Source organism: Leiobunum rupestre, chromosome 2 (genome assembly GCF_980474605.1).
Source record: "Leiobunum rupestre chromosome 2, qqLeiRupe1.1.hap1, whole genome shotgun sequence".
Lineage (NCBI taxonomy): Eukaryota > Metazoa > Arthropoda > Arachnida > Opiliones > Sclerosomatidae > Leiobunum > Leiobunum rupestre.
Window position 1 is genome coordinate 57,122,896 of NC_143385.1, and position 9,589 is coordinate 57,132,484.

The 9,589-nt window shown below is 44.7% G+C and overlaps 1 non-coding gene across 1 annotated transcript; it reads left to right on the forward strand.

Moving 5' to 3' along the window:
- The first annotated feature begins 5,956 nt into the window (after positions 1 to 5,956).
- TRNAL-CAA (transfer RNA leucine (anticodon CAA)) lies at positions 5,957 to 6,028 on the forward strand. The gene has a single exon. It is a non-coding gene; the product is annotated as a tRNA-Leu (tRNA).
- The last annotated feature ends 3,561 nt before the right edge of the window (positions 6,029 to 9,589 follow it).

Below are 9,589 nucleotides of genomic sequence, written 5' to 3' on the forward strand. Positions count from 1 at the left end.
AACCGTCGCGACGGTGGGCGTGACCGTCAAAAAATTGTAATAGGCCTAACGGGGATTTTAAAGTTGACGCTCACCGTCGCGACCGTAACACCAGATCGAGCCACAATTAATGACCGAGTTTCATCGACCAAGGTGCTCAGATCTATTATTCCTTGGGTTTTACAATGGCTTAGTTTGTGGCATTCTTCTTGAATAAATTTTCCAACGGAACACATTTCTAATGGGTTTTCTACTTCCATACTATTAACAATTTAGAAATAAATGTACTAAAAAACACGTGATAAAACTCGAATCCATATGAACAAGTAACATAACGAGCAGAATCTAGAGCAGACGAAATAAAGATAAAAGAGGTCAAGAAATAAGTAGTAATATTTTAGTGAAGAGGACGACCGATATAATACGGGATAAAAAAGGTCACCATCTATCTTCGTTGAGTTGGATATAAATGGTTTTTAATTTGTCTTCATCTCAACGGAAGTCAACCAAGTTGAAAATTCCCAAAATTTGCATAGCGAATGCACAGATTATATTTCAATCTAAATAAAATTTATCAGAGCTGAATAAAAATATGGTGTTTTTTTCTTAAAAACGTGTTTTTCGTGAAAATAATGTTTGTTTAGTTTTGGGATCTTAATGCCCCGATATCACAAACATATTTCGCATCATATAAAAGCTTAGGCTTATGGCTATCAATATATAGAGGAAACATTAAAATCGGAGTATGCCCTTTTTCAGTACTTGGCTTCAAAGTTGACCCCCCATGCACTAAATATTTTGAAAAACGTTCGATTTTTTAAACTACCGTTACAGATACAATATTTTTGTTAGCATTTTAGAAATCAACGCTATGAATTATCCTAGAGACGAGGTTCGTATTATATTTGCCTTGGTCGCAAAAATGTTATTCATCATAACGCTTAGGGGTACGACTTTTGCGCAAACGAAACCTTAAAAACGTGGGGTATTTTCAAAAGTCTATACTTTCGGAACCACTCCTTATATTAGGCTAAAATTTCAGAATTAGCCCTCCATTGGCCACAATTTACCGTATGTAAAATTTCATAAAAATCGGACGACCCATGGTTCCCTCTGTGTTTGAACCTCCGTGGAATGAACCAAAGGTATGGGTAATGGCCAAAATAATTTGCCGCGGGACCCCTGATAGCGCTAAGGATAGAATGAAAATAATTCAAGAAACTTAAAGGGGTCCATCACAGGAATTTGGCGCTGGTAGTCTTAAGTGCTTGGACATAGCACCCGCTTTACTTACTTCTTTTTTTATGGCTACGTTCACCAATGTAAGTAGAGCAAATTAACTCTGTGATGGAACCCTTTAAGGGCGACAAAGATACTTTCTGTGGCATAAATGAGAACGCCAATTCAATAGTTTTAAAAGAAGGCAAACGAATTAAATCGTTGGAGATAAATTTGCGAGGATCCGACGGAGGACCTACGTTTATGAAAGTCGTACCGTCTCACAAAGTTAAACAGTGGAAAAAGTTACTAAGAGTTTCTCATAACAATATGAGCCATAATACGTTTATGGTCGAACAGTGGAAAAAGCCGGCAATTAGAACGAAACTGATGGACAAAATAGTTTTGGTGACGAACAAGGACAAGTGCTATCTAAAAATGGAGGAATGCTGGTCTGAAGTGTAGGAATTAAAATCCACTCAAGAAGAAACCGAAACGAGAATATTTCTTCCTGCTAGTCACGCGTCGAAACAGGGCTATAAATGAATTATTTTATCAACCAAGGACACTGACATTCTAGCTGGTCACTTTGTCAGATGTTACAGAAGGTAAATAGCAAAGGTCGTAGACAGCTTCGTGATATTTGCAAGCTACACAGTGCTCTCAGATTTAAAAGCGGGTTTATAAAGGAGCGAGAAAATCCAAAGAAGCTTGTGCATGAAGCTGAAAGCTGATCAACGCTATCGGAAAAAGCTTTTGGAATCTGCCTCTGCGCAGTAAGCTACTGTTTACAAAAGCGCTTGTCGTACTGAGCCCGATCCTGAACTTGACGTGATCACGTGGTTTGTTTAGAATAAATGGCGGCTACGAAAGAATGTCGAAATATTGTCGTGCTGAATTCAATTTTTTTATTATTGCTTCAAAAACGAAAATTGCTAATTTTTAAAAAAATTAATTAATTAAATACAAAAATGCAAGAAATCCACGAAGGTTATAGAAAGGCTTGCATTATTATTGGTTAAATACGACCACGTGATTTCAAGCGAGAGCCGAGACCCCGTAAAAACACGCGAGAATATCAAACGGAGTTTGTTGCCGCCAGCGTCGGAATTCGGCGTAAGCTGTCTACTACAGCAAGTAGGAAATCGGCTCTCGCTCCTTTGTAAACGCTTAAGCGAGAGCCGACGCCGATGAAATAGTTTCAGTTTCTACAAAAAGCTTCAACTTTTCGCTCGCTTATAAACCCACCTGAAAAAACCTTAAAAGGAGTATAACCCCTCTTGTTTGATATTGTGCGCTTAGACTATACCGAGTAGCTTCCACAAGCCTTCCTAGCGAGACGGTTAATTTGTTTGCCGAGGATTTTTTATTTTTATCCGTCAAGCAGAGTGGCGCAGTGGGAGCGTGCTGGGCCCATAAGCCAGATGTCCGTGGATCGAAACCACGCTCTGCTAGCTAAGACGGATAACTTGGTTGCCGAGGATTTTTTATTTTTTATAAATGAAACTTGTTAAACATGGCATCCGTCAAGCAGAGTGGCGCAGTGGGAGCGTGCTAGGCCCATAACCCAGAGATCCGTGGATCGAAACCACGCTCTGCTAGCTAAGACGGATAACTTGGTTGCCGAGGATTTTTTATTTTTTATAAATGAAACTTGTTAAACATGGCATCCGTCAAGCAGAGTGGCGCAGTGGGAGCGTGCTAGGCCCATAACCCAGAGGTCTGTGGATCGAAACCACGCTCTGCTAGCTAAGACGGATAACTTGTTTGCCGATGATTTTTTATTTTATATAAATGAACTTGTTAAACATGGCGTCCGTCAAGCAGAGTGGCGCAGTGGGAGCGTGCTGGGCCCATAACCCAGAGGTCCGTGGATCGAAACCACGCTCTTCTAGCTGAGACGGATAACTTGTTTGCCGAGGATTTTTTATTTTTTATAAATGAAACTTGTTAAACATGGCATCCGTCAAGCAGAGTGGCGCAGTGGGAGCGTGCTGGGCCCATAACCCAGAGGTCCGTGGATCGAAACCACGCTCTGCTAGCTAAGACGGATAACTTGTTTGCCGATGATTTTTTATTTTTTATAAATGAAATTTGTTAAACATGGCATCCGTCAAGCAGAGTGGAGCAGTGGGAGCGTGCTGGGCCCATAACCCAGAGGTCCGTGGATCGAAACCACGCTCTGTTAGCTAAGACGGTTAACTTGTTTGCCGAGGATTTTTTATTTTTTATAAATGAAACTTGTTAAACAGGGCATCCGTCAAGCAGAGTGGCACAGTGGGAGCGTGCTGGGCCCATAACCCAGAGGTCCGTGGATCGAAACCACGCTCTGCTTGCTAAGACGGTTAACTTGTTTGCCGAGGATTTTTTATTTTTTATAAATGAAACTTGTTAAACAGGGCATCCGTCAAGCAGAGTGGCGCAGTAGGAGCGTGCTGGGCCCATAACCCAGAGCTCCGTTGATCGAAACCACGCTCTGCTAGCTAAGACGGTTAACTTGTTTGCCGAGGATTTTTTATATTTTATAAATGAAACTTGTTAAACAGGGTATCCGTCAAGCAGAGTGGCGCAGTGGGAGCGTGCTGGGCCCATAACCCAGAGGTCCGTGGATCGAAACCACGCTCTGCTAGCTAAGACGGTTAACTTGTTTGCCTAGGATTTTTTATTTTTTATAAATGAAACTTGTTAAGCAGGGCATCCGTCAAGCAGAGTGGCGCAGTGGGAGCGTGCTGGGCCCATAACCCAGAGGTCCGTGGATCGAAACCACGCTCTGCTAGCTAAGACGGTTAACTTGTTTGCCGATAATTTTTTATTTTTTATAAATGAAACTTGTTAAACAGGGCATCCGTCAAGCAGAGTGGCGCAGTGAAAGCGTGCTGGGCCCATAACCCAGAGGTCCGTGGATCGAAACCACGCTCTGCTAGCTAAGACGGTTAACTTGTTTGCCGAGGATTTTTTATTTTTTATAAATGAAACTTGTTAAACAGGGAATCCGTCAAGCAGAGTGGCGCAGTGGGAGCGTGCTGGGCCCATAACCCAGAGGTCCGTGGATCGAAACCACGCTCTGCTAGCTAAGACCGTTAACTTGTTTGCTTAGGATTTTTTATTTTTTATAAATTAAACTTGTTAAACAGGGCATCCATCAAGCAGAGTGGCGCAGTGGGAGCGTGCTGGGCCCATAACCCAGAGGTCCGTGGATCGAAACCACGCTCTGCTAGCTAAGACGGTTAACTTGTTTACCGAAGATTTTTTATTTTTTATTAATGAAACTTGTTAAACATGGCATCCGTCAAGCAGAGTGGCGCAGTGGGAGCGTGCTGGGCCCATAACCCAGAGGTCCGTGGATCGAAACCACGCTCTGCTAGCTAAGACGGTTAACTTGTTTGCCGATGATTTTTTTTTATAAATGAAACTTGTTAAACAGGGCATCCGTCAAGCAGAGTGGCGCAGTGGGAGCGTGCTGGGCCCATAACCCAGAGGTCCGTGGATCGAAACCACGCTCTTCTAGCTAAGACGGTTAACTTGTTTGCCGAGGATTTTTTATTTTTTATAAATGAAACTTGTTAAACAAGGCATCCGTTAAGCAGAGTGGCGCAGTGGGGGCGTACTGGGCCCTTAACCCAGAGGTACGTGGATCGAAACCACGCTCTGCTAGCTAAGACGGTTAACTTGTTTGCCGATGATTTTTTATTTTTTATAAATGAAACTTGTTAAACAGGGCATCCGTCAAGCAGAGTGGCGCAGTGGGAGGGTGCTGGGCCCATAACCCAGAGGTCCGTGGATCGAAACCACGCTCTGCTAGCTAAGACGGTTAACTTGTTTGCCGAGGATTTTTTATTTTTTATAAATGAAACTTGTTAAACAGGGCATCCGTCAAGCAGAATGGCGCAGTGGGAGCGTGCTGGGCCCATAACCCAGAGGTCCGTGGATCGAAACCACGCTCTGCTAGCTAAGACGGTTAACTTGTTTGCCGATAATTTTTTATTTTTTATAAATGAAACTTGTTAAACAGGGCATCCGTCAAGCAGAGTGGCGCAGTGAAAGCGTGCTGGGCCCATAACCCAGAGGTCCGTGGATCGAAACCACGCTCTGCTAGCTAAGACGGTTAACTTGTTTGCCGAGGATTTTTTATTTTTTATAAATGAAACTTGTTAAAAAGGGCATCCGTCAAGCAGAGTTGCGCAGTGGGAGCGTGCTGGGGCCCATAACCCAGAGGTCCGTGGATCGAAACCACGCTCTGCTAGCTAAGACGGTTAACTTGCTTGCCGATGATTTTTTATTTTTTATAAATGAAACTTGTTAAACATGGCATCCGTCTAGCAGAGTGCCGCAGTGGGGGCGTGCTGGGCCCATAACCCAGAGGTCCGTGGATCGAAACCACGCTCTGCTAGCTAAGACGGTTAACTTGTTTGCAGATGATTTTTTATTTTTTATAAATGAAACTTGTTAAACAGGGCGTCCGTCAAGCAGAGTGGCGCAGTGGGAGCGTGCTGGGCCCATAACCCAGAGGTCCGTGGATCGAAACCACGCTCAGCTAGCTAAGACGGTTAACTTGTTTGCCGAGGATTTTTTATTTTTTATAAATGAAACTTGTTAAACAAGGCATCCGTCAAGCAGAGTGGCACAGTGGGAGCGTGCTGGGCCCATAACCCAGAGGTCCGTGGATCGAAACCACGCTCTGCTAGCTAAGACGGTTAACTTGTTTGCCGAGGATTTTTTATTTTTTATAAATGAAACTTGTTAAACAAGGGATCCGTCAAGCAGAGTGGCGCAGTGGGAGCGTGCTGGGCCCAAAACCCAGAGGTCCGTGGATCGAAACCACGCTCTGCTAGCTAAGACGGTTAACTTGTTTGCCGAGGATTTTTTATTTTTTATTAATGAAACTTGTTAAACATGGTATCCGTCAATCAGAGTGGCGCAGTGGGAGCGTGCTGGGCCCATAACCCAGAGGTCCGTGGATCGAAACCACGCTCTGCTAGCTAAGAGCGTTAACTTGTTTGCCGAGGATTTTTTATTTTTTATAAATTAAACTTGTTAAACAGGGCATCCGTCAAGCAGAGTTGCGCAGTGGGAGCGTGCTGGGCCCATAACCCAGAGGTCCGTGGATCGAAACCACGCTCTGCTAGCTAAGACGGTTAACTTGCTTGCCGAGGATTTTTTATTTTTTATAAATGAAACTTGTTAAACATGGCATCCGTCTAGCAGAGTGCCGCAGTGGGGGCGTGCTGGGCCCATAACCCAGAGGTCCGTGGATCGAAACCACGCTCTGCTAGCTAAGACGGTTAACTTGTTTGCAGATGATTTTTTATTTTTTATAAATGAAACTTGTTAAACAGGGCATCCGTCAAGCAGAGTGGCGCAGTGGGAGCGTGCTGGGCCCATAACCCAGAGGTCCGTGGATCGAAACCACGCTCTGCTTGCTAAGACGGTTAACTTGTTTGCCGAGGATTTTTTATTTTTTATAAATGAAACTTGTTAAACAGGGCATCCGTCAAGCAGAGTTGCGCAGTGGGAGCGTGCTGGGCCCATAACCCAGAGCTCCGTTGATCGAAACCACGCTCTGCTAGCTAAGACGGTTAACTTGTTTGCCGAGGATTTTTTATTTTTTATAAATGAAACTTGTTAAGCAGGGCATCCGTCAAGCAGAGTGGCGCAGTGGGAGCGTGCTGGGCCCATAACCCAGAGGTCCGTGGATCGAAACCACGCTCTGCTAGCTAAGACGGTTAACTTGTTTGCCGAGGATTTTTTATTTTTTATAAATGAAACTTGTTAAACAGGGCATCCGTCAAGCAGAGTGGCGCAGTGGGAGCGTGCTGGGCCCATAACCCAGAGGTCCGTGGATCGAAACCACGCTCTGCTAGCTAAGACGGTTAACTTGTTTGCCGAGAATTTTTTATTTTTTATAAATGAAACTTGTTAAACAGGTCATCCGTTAAGCAGAGTGGCGCAGCGGGAGTGTGCTGGGCCCATAACCCAGAGGTCCGTGGATCGAAACCACGCTCTGCTAGCTAAGACGGTTAACTTGTTTGCCGAGGATTTTTTATTTTTTATAAATGAAACTTGTTAAACAGGGCATCCGTCAAGCAGAGTGGCACAGTGGGAGCGTGCTGGGCCCATAACCCAGAGGTCCGTGGATCGAAACCACGCTCTGCGAGCTAAGACCGTTAACTTGTTTGCTAAGGATTTTTTATTTTTTATAAATTAAACTTGTTAAACAGGGCATCCATCAAGCAGAGTGGCGCAGTGGGAGCGTGCTGGGCCCATAACCCAGAGGTCCGTGGATCGAAACCACGCTCTGCTAGCTAAGACGGTTAACTTGTTTGCCGATAATTTTTTATTTTTTATAAATGAAACTTGTTAAACAGGGCATCCGTCAAGCAGAGTGGCGCAGTAAAAGCGTGCTGGGCCCATAACCCAGAGGTCCGTGGATCGAAACCACGCTCTGCTAGCTAAGACGGTTAACTTGTTTGCCGAGGATTTTTTATTTTTTATAAATGAAACTTGTTAAAAAGGGCATCCGTCAAGCATAGTTGCGCAGTGGGCGCGTGCTGGGCCCATAACCCAGAGGTCCGTGGATCGAAACCACGCTCTGCTAGCTTAGACGGTTAACTTGCTTGCCGAGGATTTTTTATTTTTTATAAATGAAACTTGTTAAACATGGCATCCGTCTAGCAGAGTGCCGCAGTGGGGGCGTGCTGGGCCCATAACCCAGAGGTCCGTGGATCGAAACCACGCTCTGCTAGCTAAGACGGTTAACTTGTTTGCAGATGATTTTTTATTTTTTATAAATGAAACTTGTTAAACAGGGCATCCATCAAGCAGAGTGGCGCAGTGGGAGCGTGCTGGGCCCATAACCCAGAGGTCCGTGGATCGAAACCACGCTCTGCTAGCTAAGACGGTTAACTTGTTTGCCGATAATTTTTTATTTTTTATAAATGAAACTTGTTAAACAGGGCATCCGTCAAGCAGAGTGGCGCAGTGAAAGCGTGCTGGGCCCATAACCCAGAGGTCCGTGGATCGAAACCACGCTCTGCTAGCTAAGACGGTTAACTTGTTTGCCGAGGATTTTTTATTTTTTATAAATGAAACTTGTTAAAAAGGGCATCCGTCAAGCTGAGTGGCGCAGTGGGAGCGTGCTGGGCCCATAACCCAGAGGTCCGTGGATCAAAACCACGCTCTGCTAGCTAAGACCGTTAACTTGTTTGCCGAGAATTTTTTATTTTTTATAAATGAAACTTGTTAAACAGGGCATCCGTTAAGCAGAGTGGCGCAGTGGGAGCGTGCTGGGCCCATAACCCAGAGATCCGTGGATCGAAACCACGCTCTGCTAGCTAAGACCGTTAACTTGTTTGCTAAGGATTTTTTATTTTTTATAAATGAAACTTGTTAAACAGGGCATCCATCAAGCAGAGTGGCGCAGTGGGAGCGTGCTGGGCCCATAACCCAGAGGTCCGTGGATCGAAACCACGCTCTGCTAGCTAAGACGGTTAACTTGTTTGCCGATAATTTTTTATTTTTTATAAATGAAACTTGTTAAACAGGGCATCCATCAAACAGAGTGGCGCAGTGAGAGCGTGCTGGACCCATAACCCAGAGGTCCGTGGATCGAAACCACGCTCTGCTAGCTAAGACGGTTAACTTGTTTGCCGAGGATTTTTTATTTTTTATAAATGAAACTTGTTAAACAGGGCATCCGTCAAGCAGAGTGGCACAGTGGGAGCGTGCTGGGCCCATAACCAAGAGGTCCGTGGATCGAAACCACGCTCTGCTAGCTAAGACGGTTAACTTGTTTGCCGAGGATTTTTTATTTTTTATAAATGAAACTTGTTAAACTGGGCATCCGTCAAGCAGAGTGGCGCAGTGGGAGCGTGCTGGGCCCATAACCCAGAGGTCCGTGGATCGAAACCCCGCTCTGCTAGCTAAGACGGTTAACTTGTTTGCCGAGGATTTTTTATTTTTTATAAATGAAACTTGTTAAACAGGGCATCCGTCAAGCAGAGTGGCACAGTGGGAGGGTGCTGGGCCCATAACCCAGAGGTTCGTGGATCGAAACCACGCTCTGCTAGCTAAGACGGTTAACTTGTTTGCCGAGGATTTTTTATTTTTTATAAATGAAACTTGTTAAACAGGGCATCCGTCAAGCAGAGTGGCGCAGTGGGAGCGTGCTGGGCCCATAACCCAGAGGTCCGTGGATCGAAACCACGCTCTGCTGGCTAAGACGGTTAACTTGTTTGCCGAGGATTTTTTATTTTTTATAAATGAAACTTGTTAAACAAGGCATCCGTCAAACAGAGTGGCGCAGTGGGAGCGTACTAGGCCCTTAACCCAGAGGTCCGTGGATCGAAACCACGCTCTGCTAGCTAAGACGGTTAACTTGTTTGCCGAGGATTTT